Raw genomic sequence first — 14,007 nt, forward strand, 5'->3', positions numbered from 1 at the left:
GTTTTCCACACACTTGTGACACTAAATCTTGGCACGTATTAGTAGACTTTGATTTTTGGGTTGTAATTCAATAGTTATAACTGCTTTTAGATGTTTCCGTTTGTTTGCCTTAAAAATCCGTTATTTATCAAATGCTTTAAATGTAAGTAAAGCTAAATGTTGGAATTGCTTAATAAACAAAAATGGGAAATCACTAAGTTGTTCACTGTTGGCTTGTGCAGCAACGGTGTTGGACGCCTTCACGGCCTGACATGGAGTTGGGTTGTGACAACATGTTATCAGAGCTCTAGGTTCATGTAGGTCTCACAGGTTATGGGCAGGTCTAATAGAATCTTGAGGATTGATGCAGAGACGTCCGTACTTATCTTCGAGAGGCTATAGGATGTTAGGAAACTACTCTTTATTCATCTCCTATCGTGCAATTGATGGTACACTAAGTTTCTTCCTTCTATCCTCTCACAGATGGTGAGGATGCATACGGCGGACGTTCCAGACCCGGGAGGAGCTGCTCCCCCCATTGCTAGAGGCCGAAGTAGAGGCCGGGGGAGGGCACCGGCCCAAGGTAGGGGACGAGGGCATCCCAGAGCTGCCCCAGTAGCACCACCAGTGGATCCAGTGGAGGATCCCATTATTGAGGAGCAGGGCAAGGTGCCCGCAGCAGAGCCAGCCCAGGTAGATTTCATGACAGTACCGGGCTTTCAGGAGATCATGGGTCGTATGATGCGGTTCATGGATTCTATGACCCAGGCTGGTTTATTTCCAGCAGACCCAGCCACATCTCAGGTGGGAGGGGAGCACAGACCCCTACTTCTCAGGCTTCTGGGCATGTAGCTGAAGTGTATCAGACTCAGGGTATATTACCAGCGGACGGGGCCCAGCTAGTTGCAGTAGTGGCACCTGAGCCTAGATCGGTTGCGGACGACGATCCGCAGAAGTTATTGGATAGATGGACTAGGCTACACCCTCCTGTCTTCGGAGGTGAGCGCCATGAGGATGCCCAGGATTTCATTAATAGGTGCAGGGATAGACTACACAACATGAGGATACTGGAGTCTCATGGGGTTGAATTCACTACTTTCCAGCTGGAGGGCAGGACCCGTAGATGGTGTCAGTCTTATCTTCTTGGCAGAGCAGCGGGTTCTCCTTCCATGACTTGGAGCTAGATCACACAGCTTTTTCTGGATAGGTATATTCCACCCTCGGAGAGGGAAGAGCTGCGGTATCAGTTTGAGCATCTTGAGCAGGGTCAGATGTTAGTGACCGACTATGAGGCGAGGTTTTCTGAGTTGTCTCGTCATGCACTTATGATACTTCCTACGGACTTAGAGAGAGTACGGAGGTTTGTTGCGGGGCTGCACTCTGGTATTATGGCCAATATGTCCCGATATGTTGAGATGGGGGCTTCTTATCAGCTGGTAGTGGAGATTGCTCGGAGGATTGAGGGCTACCATCAGAGAGGGAGAGAGCAGATGCAGCAGGACAAGATGGCTCATTTCTCTTTAAGACTTTAGAGGTGCCCCAGCTAGGGGCAGAGGTCAGTTTGGGAGGGGTCAGCCTAGCAGGCCTCCATATTCATCACCACCACCTCCTCGAGGTGCTCCAGTGCGCCCCTATTTCCGCGCCACATCAGAGAGTTCTTACCGCCCACCAGCCCTCCGGGGTTCTTCCAGTGGGTACTCAGGTTACCAGGGTTCTTCCAGCTCCTATCTTAGTGCCATGCCGGAGAGTTTATACCACCCACCGGATATTCAGGCTTCTTCCAATGGGTCTACAGGCCATCAGGATCAAACATCAGGGCAGCAGATCGCCGCACCGAGGGGCTGTTTCGAGTGTGGAGATCTTGGTCACGTGAGGAGATTCTTCCCCAGGCTTTGGGGCAAGGTAGTTCAGCAGGGTCAGTAGCCCATAATTACAGCACCGGCTGTCTGTCCACCCAGAGGAAGAGGGCCGGCTGGCAGGGGTCGTCCTAGAGGTGGAGGCCAGGCAGGGGGAGGCCAGTCAGCTACTGTTCAGTCAGGCGGAGGCCAGCCCGCCGACGCTCCAGCTAGATTCTATGCTTTTTCGGCAAGACCAGATGCATTGGCCTCAGATGCCATGATCACAGGTATTATTTCGGTATGCGGTAGGGATGCTTCGGTATTATTTGATCCAGAGTCTACCTATTCATATGTGTCATCTCTGTTTGCTCATTTTCTGGATATTCCCTGTGAATCCTTGGGTATTCCTGTTTATGTGTCCACTCTTGTGGGCGATTCTGTGGTTAGACTCGTCTTAGAACGATTTTTTGGATTTCTTAAGTTTTTTCGAGATTCGAGACGTGGGTCCCACTGTTGATTTTGAGATGAATTTCGGATTTTAATTCAGAAAATTAGAAATTCCATGTTGAATTAATTCCTAGGAATCGGGTTGAGTATATTAAATTGTTTGTGACTAGATTTGAAGCTTTCAGACACTAATTCGCTAGGCAAAGGTGTATTGGAATCTTGAGTTGGTTGCAAATCGAGGTAAGTGTTGTGGTTTACCTTGACTTGAGGGAGTAGGACTTATTTGTATATTTGTTATGTGATTTAATGTGCGGGTACAACGTATATGTGAGGTCACGAGTACTTATGCATTGTGGTTGAGTCAAGGCATGCGGGTGGAACGTGTTTATTGTGAATAATTGCCTATTTAATTAAGATATTCCTGCTTAAGATATCATTGTTTATTGGATCATTTTTCATGAGATTATTGCTAGTTTGATTATTGTTGAATATTTTGGAAGTTGAAGTCGGTATTCTGGTACTGAATTGATTGATAAGTATATATCCCCGCATTTAAATACTCTTCCGAATTTATATTATTATTTTCATGGTAAGGAAGAGTGTTAAAGTACGAAGAGGTGATGCCGTGCCATTTATATTATTTATATTATCCTTGCCATGGTGAGAAAGAGTGTAAAAGCACGCAGAGTGATGCCGTGCCATTTTTCAAAGAGTGTAAAAGCACGAAGGGTGATGCCATGCCAGAAGAGAGTTAAAGCACGAAGGGTGATGCCCTGCCAGAAGAGAGTTAAAGCACGGAGGGTGATACCGTGCCAATCTTATTATTTATTTACAAATTTATGGGAAGAATGAGAGTAAAAGAACAAAGGGTGGTGCCGTGTTATTTTCATATTATCAACCGCTCATTTTATTGTTGATGAATTAATTGGCTGCTACGTGACACTTCTCCTGCTGAAATTTCTATATCATCCCCCTTTGCATGTACCCTCCCAAATTTATAAATTGTCACTTATTGTGTTATTGTTGCTTCGTATTTGTATATGCTTGTACAGGTTGTTTACATACATGTCTTATCATAGACTCGTCACTACTTCGTCGAGGTTAGGCTCGACACTTACGGAGTACATGGGGTCAGTTATACTCATACTACACTCTGCACTTCTTATGCAGATTTTGGAGTTGGTCCCAGCAGCGTACCATAGACTTGCTTAGATTCAGCTACCCAGAGGAGACTTGAGGTATAACTGCACAGCGTCCGTGGTTCTGAAGTCTGTTTCTATCTTATCTTAGCTGTGTATTATCTTTCAAACATCTTGAATTTTATTCAGACTTTTATTTGTATTATTCTTGTAGCTCGTGCACTTGTAATACCAGATTCGGGAATGTATTTTGATGATTCGGTAGTTAAGGTTTTCCGCACTTTATTTCAGTAATTGACCTACATTTAATTTAATTTGTTTTAAAAAATTGGTTAACATTATTCTAACGTTGGCTTGCCTAGCAAGTGAAATGTTAGGCGCTATCACGGTCCCGGAGGTGGGAATTTTGGGTCGTGACAAGTTGGTATCAGAGCACTAGGTTACTTAGGTCTCACGAGTCACGAGCAAGTTTAGTAGAGTCTGAAGGATCGGTACGGAGACATCTGTACTTATCTTTCAGAGGCTATGAAGTTTAGGAACAATATCACTTCTTTCTTATTCTGTCGTGCGATTTTATTCTATCACCGATGATTGAACCATTCTATTTTTATTCTCTCGCAGATGGTGAGAACACATAATACGTCTACCAACGGACAAGGACCAAAGCCCCCGGTGGCAACTATGATCAGGGGCAAAGGCCGAGGCCGAGGTCGTGCCAGAGGCTGAGGCAGAGGCAAACGTAGAGCTCAGTATAGAGATCGAGCAGCAACACTTATTGTAGAACCTTAGGTTGATTTGGGAGCGGAGGTTCCAGTTTAGACTGTACTCGTTGTACCAGTTCAGGTTACGAAAGGATTCATAGATACTCTAGTTTTTCAAGATGCTCTAGTCCGTTTGGTGAGCCTAATTGAGGGTGTGGCCCATAATGGTACATTTCTAGTGGCACCAGCCAGCTCATAGGTTGGGGGAGGAGCACAGACTCCCACTATTCCCGCTCCGGAGCAGATGGCTCCCCAGTATCAGACTCCAGCAGCCCCGCCAGTTGGGGTAGTTCAGCCACTTGTTGCGGCACAGGACGGTGATAGACCCGCCATGTCTTCTGAGGCTTTATTGAGGTTGGACAAGTTTACTAAGCTCTTTCCAGTTCACTTTAGTGGTACACCTTCTGAGGAGCCACAGGATTATCTTGACCGCTGCCATGAGGTGTTGCGGAACATGGGTATTGTTGAGACCAATCGGGTCGATTTTGCTGTATTTCAGATGACGGGTTCCGCCAAGAGGTGATGGAGAGATTATATGTTGACCAGACCAGCTGGGTCGCCTTCATTAACTTGGGAGCAGTTCTCACGGATATTTCTAGAGAAGTTCCTCCCTATCACATTGAGAGAGGATTACCGCATGCAATTTGAGCATCTCCAGCAAGGCAGTATGATTGTTACTCAGTACGAGACCTGTTTTGTGGATCTAGCCTATCATGCTCTCCTTTTACCTCCTACTGAAGAAGAGAGAGTGAGGAGGTTTATTGAAGGACTCACTCACCTTATCAGGCTTCATATGGCCAAGGAGATTCCCTTTCAGGTGGCTGCTAATGTTGCTAGGAGGATCGAGATGGTTCTTGCACAGGAGAGAGGGCAGGGGTATGATAAGAGGCCTCGTCAGTTCGGTGGGTTCAGTGGTGCCTCGTCTGGAGGCAGGGGTAATTTTGGTAGAGGCCATCCTCCCAGGCCATTTCATTCAGCGCTCCAGGCATCCTACAGTGCTTCAGGCGGTCGCGGCCCTCATATGTCTCATTCTGACCAACTAGCTTACATTGCACCACCAGCTCCTATTAGTGCACCTGTTATCCAGAGTCATCAGAGTGGTTATCCAGGTTGACATGGCCAGTTCCAGGGTCAGCAGTCATAACAGCCGAGATCTTGTTATACTTGTGTTGACCCAACGCACATTGCTAGATTTTCCCCCAAGTCTCAAGGCAGCATGCAGCAGCAGGGTTCTGGTCCTATGATTCTAGCACCAGCTGTACCGCCACCCGCCCAGCCAGCTAGGGGAAGGGGTCAGATAGCTAGAGGTGGAGGTCAGGTCATTAGAGGTGGAGGCCAGACAGTTAGAGGCCGTCCCAGGGACGTGGTTCAGAGTGGTGGGGCCCAGCCCCAATTTTATGTTTTTCCAGCTAGGCCTGAGGCCAAGTCATCTGATGTCGTGATCACAGCTATTGTTCCAGTTTTCCATAGAGATGCTTCAGTCCTATTTGATCCAGGATCTACTTATTCTTATGTGACCTCCTACTTTGCTTCATATCTGGTTGTGCCTCATGATTCTCTTAGTGCTTCTGTGTGTGTGTCCATACCGGTGGGAGATTCTATTATGGTAAACCAAGTTTATCATTTGTGTGTGGTTACTATTAAGAGTCTTGAGACCAGCGTGGATCTCCCACTTCTTGATATGGTAGATTTTGATGTTACATTGGGAATGGATTGGCTGTCACCATATCATGCTATATTGGATTGTCACGCCAAAACGGTGACCTTAGCCATATCGGGGTTACCTCAATTATAGTGGAAAGGGATTCCTGGCCATTCTATTAGCAAGGTAATTTCTTATGTAAAAGCTCAGCGTATGGTTAAGAAGGGGTGTCTAGCTTATTTAGCTTATATTCGTGATCCCAATGCGGATGTTCCTTCTATGGACTCAGTTCCAATTGTCCGTGAGTTTCCAGATGTATTTCCTACAGATTTGTCGGGGATGCCACCCAACAAAGATATTAATTTTTGTATTGATTTGGCTCCGAGCACCCAGCCCATTTATTTTTCACCATACCGTATGGCCCCGCCAGAGCTAAAGGAATTGAAGGAACAGTTACAAGACTTACTTGATCAGGGATTTATTAGACCTAACGTCTCGCCCTGGGTGCACCGGTGTTATTTGTAGAGAAGAAAGATGGTTCAATACGGATGCGTATAGATTATCGGCAGTTAAACAAGGCTACTATCAAGAATAAGTATCTGTTGCCAAGAATTGATGACTTATTCGATCAGCTTTAGGGTGCCAAGGTGTTTTCAAAGATTGATTTGAGGTATGGTTACCATCAGTTGAAGATTAGGGCATCTGATGTCCCTAAGATAACTTTTTGAACTCGGTATGGGCATTACGAATTCCTAGTAATGTCATTTGGGCTAACGAATGCCCCAGCAACATTTATGGATTTAACGAACCGGGTATTAAAACCCTATTTGGATTCTTTTGTGTTTGTATTCATTGATGATATCTTGATTTACTCCAACAGTCGAGAGGAGCATGAGCAACATCTTCGAATAGTACTTCAGACTTTGAAAAATAATCAGTTATATGCCAAATTCTCTAAATGTGAATTTTGGTTAGACTTAGTTGCCTTTTTGGGGCATGTAGTATCGGCTGAAGGAATAAAAGTGGATCCTTAGAAGATTGAGGCAGTTTAGAATTTGCCTAGACCTACTTCAGCTACAGAGATCCGGAGTTTCCTAGGCTTGGCAGGTTATTATAGCCTGTTTGTGGAGGGTTTTCATCCATATCATCCGTGTAACGACCCGACCGGTCGTTTTGAGCCCTAGCGCATCGTTCGGCAATTTGAGGCCTTGAGTAGCTTCACTTCATGTATTATGACTTATACGTGTGGTCGGAATTGAATTTCGGAAAATCTGGAGTTGATTTAGAAAGAAAATTCTCATTTCGGAAGCTTTAAGTTGGAAGAATTTACTAAGGTGTGATTTTGAGTAAACGACCTCGGAATCGGGATCTGAAGGTTCCAATAGCTTCGTATGATGATTTTGGACTTGCGCATGTCTGGATCGGGTTTTGGATGACCCGGGAGAGTTTCGGCGCCTATTGTGGAAAGTTAGCATTTTGGAAGGATTTCATAAATTTGGGTTGAAGTGTATTTCAATGTGATGTCTGATTGGCATTCCGAGCCTGAGAATAGCTCTGTATGGTGATTCTGGACTTCGGACGCGTTCGAAAATTAGAGTAGGTACGTAATGTCAATTGTGACTTGTGTGCAAACTTTGAGGTCAATCGAACGTAATTTGATAGGTTTTGGCATTGAAGGTAGAAGTTTGAAGTTCTAAAGTTCATTAAGCTTGAATTGGGGTGCGATTCATGGTTTTAGCATTGTTTGATGTGATTCGAAGGCTGGACTAAGTTCGTAATGTGTTTTGGGACGCATTGGTATAATTAGTTAAGGTCTCGGGGGCCTCGGGTGGATTCTAGAAGGTTAACGGATCGATTTTTGGACTTAGGAATTTTTGAAGCTTAATGCTTCTGGTGTAATCGCACCAGCGTGACTTTGGCCGCAGATGCGAGATCGCGGGTGCGGCGAATTTCTCGCATAAGTGAGAATGGACTGGCACTGGGGAGCCGTAGAAGCGGACTAGAGAAGTGCACCTGCGAGTGCGCAGGAGCGAGGAAGTTGCCGCTGGTGCGTGAAATTTGAGCAAATGCGCGAGAGCAGGTCGCACCTGCGATGCCCGCAGAAGCGAAATGACTTCCGCAGGTGCGAATTCTTGGCTGGGCAGTGAGGACTGCAGGAGCGAAGTTTGGACCGCACCTGCGGAACCGCAGGAGCGACTATTGGACCGCAGATGTGAAGGTCGGGCTGGGCAGTGTGTTTCTTTAAAATGAGGGTTGGGCTCAATTTCACTTCATTTCGTCCATGGGAGCCGATTTTGGAGCACTTTTAGAGTGCCATATTCATCAACTATAATGGGGTAAGTGATTTCTTCACATTGTGAGTTAAATACATGATTTTTATATGGATTCAAGCATGAAAATTTGTAGAAATATGGGATTTTTAAGAAAAACCTAGAAATTGGTATTTTTGGATTTTGACCATAAATTTGGGCATGAAATTGAGAATAAATTATATTTTTTTAGTTCGTAGTGCTATGGGTAGTGTTTGTCTTCAAAAATATTTGGAATCCGAGCATGTGGGCCCGACGGTTGCTTTATCGATTTTTTGAGTGGAGTTAGAAATTGTTATAAATTGATTAATTATGAGTATTAGAGTATATCTTGATTGGGTTGCATCTTATATGACTAGTTTTGGATCGACGGTCACCGGATTGAGGTGTTAGGGCGGCGTTGGAGCCAGTTTTGGAACGTTGGAGTGAGGTAAATCTCATGTCTAACTCTGTGAGGGGGAAATTACCCCTAAGTGATATATTTGATGTGTACAACTTGTTGCAAGGACTACGTACGCACGAGGTGATGAGAGTCCGTACGTAGTTAGATTCATGTTATTGTCCGGGTAGACTTAGTTTCATGGTAGAAATTTTATAGACTTTAAATTGAGGATTTAGAGGTCAATTCGTTATCAAAATTTGATAAAATTGGTATGGTTGAACTCGTATCGGAATGGGTGTTTGAATTTCGTAAAAATTCTGTTCGGGTTCCCAGAGTCGGGCCCGACATTGACTTTTGGTTGACTTTTAATGTAATAATTTTATGTCGACATTATATTATCCGGAATTATTTTCGATGAATTTTAATGAAGTTATACAATTAATTTGAATAGGTTTGAGCTGCCCGGAGGATTTATTCAAGCAAGACGGCTATTTTGGAATATCGACATAACTTCAAAAAGGTAAGTATCTTGTCTAACCTTGAGTGGGGGAATTACCCCTTAGGCATTGAGTCTTATGTGAAAATTGTGTAGTTGAAAACCATGTATGTGAGGTGACGAGTACGTACTTGGTTTATATATGCAAATTATATCAGATACAATTGTAGACGTCCTTATGTATTAAATTAGAAATTGTTGGTACTTATTAAATCCTTTATGTGTCATGCCTCATTCCTTGTTTGTCAAAATTGTATCTTATATGATAATTTAATGTTATTGTCACTTGGATTTTTATGTGAATTCCGTGTGCTTGTTAATTTGATATTTTCTTGGAATTAAATTCATTATGGAAATCCTTATCTGCAAAAAATTATTAAATAAATTTAAAATGAGGCATTAATTTATATTTATTAAAATCTATATTAAAGAAGGCGTTGTCCTATGCTGAGTTATTTTTCCATCTCTGTTGATTGTTTTGAGGTTTTATATACGTTGTGTGGAGCCTTGGGATATTTTTGAGATATTTATTGATTTTACTATATCATTTAAATTGGTTGTGGTCATTGGGCAAGTTGTGATAGGAATTGATTGTGTTGTGTTGTCGTGATAATATTCCGTGTAAATTATTGTGTAATTTGAATTATTATTATGAGGACATAAGGGTGACATTTCACTGTTGATATTATGTGGGTATATGGGTGGCATTTCACTGTGGCTATGTGTGTTGGGATATTGTCTGGGCGGAGTGATAAGGGTGGCTATTATACGGAGCGATAAGGGTCATTGTAGAAGCGATAAGGGTGGCTATTGATATTGTCAGGGCGGAGGGATAAGGGAGGCTATTATAGGAGTGATAAAGGTGGATATAGGAGAGATAAGGGTGGCTATTGTCAGGGATGATACGTGATGATGCAGAGTTATTGGGTTGGTAATTTTTATATGATGATGTGGGGTTATTGCGTTGGTAATTTTCATATGATGTTATGATTTTTCTTGTGTTTATTTTTATATATTGTGAAATTTGTCTTGTTGTTGGTAAATTGATAATAGTCTGATCTATGTTGAAATTGGGAGCATGTGGCTATTGCCCGGCAGATTAAGAAATGAAATATGGGCACGATGTGCCGTGTAACGACTCGACCGGTCGTTTCGAGAGTTATAGCCCTATTTCCCCCATTTCTGCTCCTTTTATGTTCTTCAGCTATATTATGTTATGTCGGGTTAGTTTATCCGGGTCCGTAGTGGTTTCGGAGTGAATTGAGACACTTAGTCTCCTTAATAGAAGCTTAAGTTGAAAAAGTCAATCTGATGTTGACTTATGTGTAAATGACCTCGGATCTGAATTTTGATGGTTCCTTAGCTCCGTTAGGTGATTTTGGCCATAGGAGCGCGTCCGGAATGTGATTTGGAGGTCCGTGGTAGAATTAGGTTTGAATTGGCGAAAGCTAGAATTTCGACGATTTTGGCCGGCAGTGGAAATTTTGATAACGGGATCGGATTGGATTTCCAAAAGTTGGGGTAGGTTCATGGTGTCATTTCTGACTTGTGTGCAAAATTTGAGGTCATTCGGACGCGGTTTGATAGGTTTCGGTGTCGTTTGCGGAATTTGGAAGTTTAGAAGTTCTTAGGCTTGAATTTGAGTGTAATTTGGTATTTTGATGTTGTTTTGAGTGATTCGAAGGTTCGACTAAGTTCGCATGGGGTTATATGACTTGTTGGCATGTTTGGTTGAGGTCCCAAGGGCCTCGGGTGAGTTTCGGGTGGTTAACGGATCATTTTTGTCCTTAGTGAGATAGCTGATCTGCTGTTGTATTTTGGTTCTAGTTTCCTCTTACGCGTTCGTGAGAAGGGCCTCGCATTCACGAAGAGTGTTTTTGAGATGGTGAATTTTGTTCTATGCGTTCGCGAAGGTGAGGACACGAACGCGAAGGGTAGGGCAGTGTGTGCATCGCAAACGCGTGAGTGGTGTCGCTCATTTTCTGGATATGCCCCGTGAGTTTTTAATTTTATCTGTTCATGTATCTACTCCTGTGGGCGATAATATCATTGTGAACCGTGTATATCGATCATGAGTGGTGACTATTGGGAGTCGGGAGACCAGAGTAGATCTCTTGTTGCTTAGTATGGTCGATTTTGACGTGATTTTGGGTATGGATTGGTTGTCTCCATGTCATGCTGTTCTAGATTGTCATGCTAAAACCGTGACGTTGGCGATGTCGGGGTTGCAGAGGGTTGAGTGGAGCGGTTCTATAGACTATGTTCCCAGTAGAGTGATTTCATACTTAAAGGCTCAATGGATGGTTGAGAAGGGTTGTCTATCCTATTTGGCTTTTGTGAGAGATGTTAGTGCAGAGACTCCTGCCATTGATTCTGTTCCGGTGTTACGTGATTTTCCGGATGTGTTTCCTGCAGACCTGCCGGGCATGCTGCCTAACAGGGATATTGACTTTGGTATTGATTTGGTGCCGGGCACTAAGACCATTTCTATTCCACCGTATTGTATGGCACCGGTAGAGTTGAAGGAATTGAAAGAACAGCTTTAGGAACTCCTTGATAAAAGGGTTTATTTGGCCTAGTGTGTCACCCTGGGGTGCACCGGTTCTATTTGTGAAGAAGAAAGATGGTTCTATGAGGATGTGCATTGACTACAGGCAGTTGAACAAGGTCACAGTCAAGAACAAGTATCCTTTGCCACGTATTGATGACCTATTTGACCAGCTTCATAGGGCGAGGGTGTTCTCCAAGATTGATTTGAGGTCAGGGTATCACCAGATGAAGATTCGGGATTCGAATATTCTTAAGACAACGTTCAAGACCCGATATGGCCATTATGAGTTCTTAGTGATGTCTTTTGGGCTGACCAATGCCCCAGCAACGTTCATGCATTTGATGAACAGTGTATTCCAGCCCTATTTAGACTCATTCATTATTGTATTCATTGATGACATCCTGGTGTACTCTCGTAGCCATGAGGAGCATGCTCAGCATCTGAGGATTGTGTTACAGAGATTGGGGGAGGAGAAGCTTTATGCAAAGTTCTCCAAGGGTGAGTTTTGGCTCGGTTCAGTAGCGTTCTTGGGGCACGTGGTGTCTAGTGAGGGTATTCAGGTGGATCCGAAGAAGATAGAGGCGGTGCAGAGTTGACCTAGACCGTCCTCAGCCATGGAGATTAGGAGCTTTCTTGGTTTAGCAAGCTATTACCGTCGCTTTGTGGAGGGATTTTCATCTATTGCATCGCCCTTGACAAAATTGACCCAAAAAGGTGCTCCATTCAGGTGGTCGGATGAGTGTGAGGAGAGCTTTCAGAAGCTCAAGACTGCCTTAACCACAGCTCCATGTTAGTTCTGCCTTCAGCTTCAGGTTCTTACACCGTGTATTGTGATGCTTCGAAGGTAGGTATTGGATGTGTTCTGATGCAGGAGAGTAGGGTGATTGCCTATGCCTCACGCCAGTTGAAGATGCATGAGAAGAACTATCCTGTCCATGACCTTGAGTTAGAAGCTATTATGCATGCCTTAAAGATTTGGCGGCACTATCTATACGGGGTTAATTGTGAGATCTATACTGATCACCGGAGTTTGCAGCACCTGTTCAAGCAGAAGGATCTTACTTTGCGCCAGCGGAGATGGTTGGAGCTTCTCAAAGACTATGATATCACTATTTTGTACCATCCGAGAAAGGCCAATGTGGTGGCCGATGCTTTGAGTCACCGGGCGGAGAGTTTGGGGAGTTTAGCATATCTTCCAGCAGCAGAGAGACCTTTGGCATTGGATGTCCAGGCCTTAGCTGGCCAGCTTGTTAGATTGAATATTTCGGAGCCGAGTCGTGTATTGGATTGTGTGGTCTTTGGGTCTTCTCTTTATGATCGTGTCAGGGAGCGTCAGTATGATGACCCCCACCTGCTCATTCTTTAAGACAGGGTTCAGCGAGGTGATGCTAGGGATGTGACTATTGGTGATGACGGTGTGTTAGGGTTACAGGGCCGGATATGTGTACCTAATGTAGATGGGCTCCGGGAGTTGATTCTTGAGGAGGCCCACAGCTCGCGGTATTCCATCCATCCGGGTGCCGCGAAGATGTACCAGGATTTGAGACAGCACTATTGGTGGAGGCGGATGAAGAAGGATATAGTTGGGTTTGTGGCTCAGTGTCTCAACTGCCAGCAGGTTAAGTATGAACATCAGAGATCGAGTGGCTTGCTTCAGAGGTTAGAGATCCTAGAGTGGAAGTGGGAGCGGATCACCATGGACTTCGTAGTTGGGCTCCCACGGACTTCGAGGAAGCTCGATGCTATTTGGGTTATTGTGGATCGGCTGACCAAGTTCGCGCACTTTATTCCAATTTGTACTACTTACTCTTCAGAGCGGTTGGCTGAGATTTACATCCAAGAGATTGTTCGCCTGTATGGTGTCCCAGTTTCCATCATTTCAGATAGGGGCACTCAGTTTACATCGCAGTTTTGGAGGGCCGTGCAGCGAGAGTTGGGTACTCAGGTTGAGTTGAGCACAGCCTTTCACCCTTAGACAGACGGACAGTCCAAGCGCACTATTCAGATATTAGAGGACATGTTGCACGCTTGTGTCATCGATTTTGGGGGTTCATGGGACCAGTTTCTGCCGCTCGCGGAGTTTGCATATAACAACAGTTATCAGTCGAGCATTCAGATGGCTCCGTACGAGGCTTTATATGGGAGGAGGTGTAGATCTCCAGTAGGATGGTTTGAGTCAGGTGAGGCTAGTCTCTTGGGTACAGACTTGGTCCAGGATGCATTAGACAAGGTGAAATCGATTCAGGAGTGGCTTCACACGGCGCAGTCTAGACAGAAGAGCTATACGGACAGGAAGGTCCATGATGTGTCTTTCAGGGTTGGGGAGAAGGTTTTGCTGAAGGTATCACCCATGAAGGGTGTTATGAGTTTGGAAAGAGGGGCAAGTTGAGCCCCTGGTTCATTGGGCCTTTAGAGGTGCTTCAGAGGATAGGGGAGGTGGCTTACAAGCTTGCCTTGCCACCC

Source organism: Nicotiana tabacum, chromosome 12 (assembly GCF_000715075.1).
Source record: "Nicotiana tabacum cultivar K326 chromosome 12, ASM71507v2, whole genome shotgun sequence".
NCBI lineage: Eukaryota > Viridiplantae > Streptophyta > Magnoliopsida > Solanales > Solanaceae > Nicotiana > Nicotiana tabacum.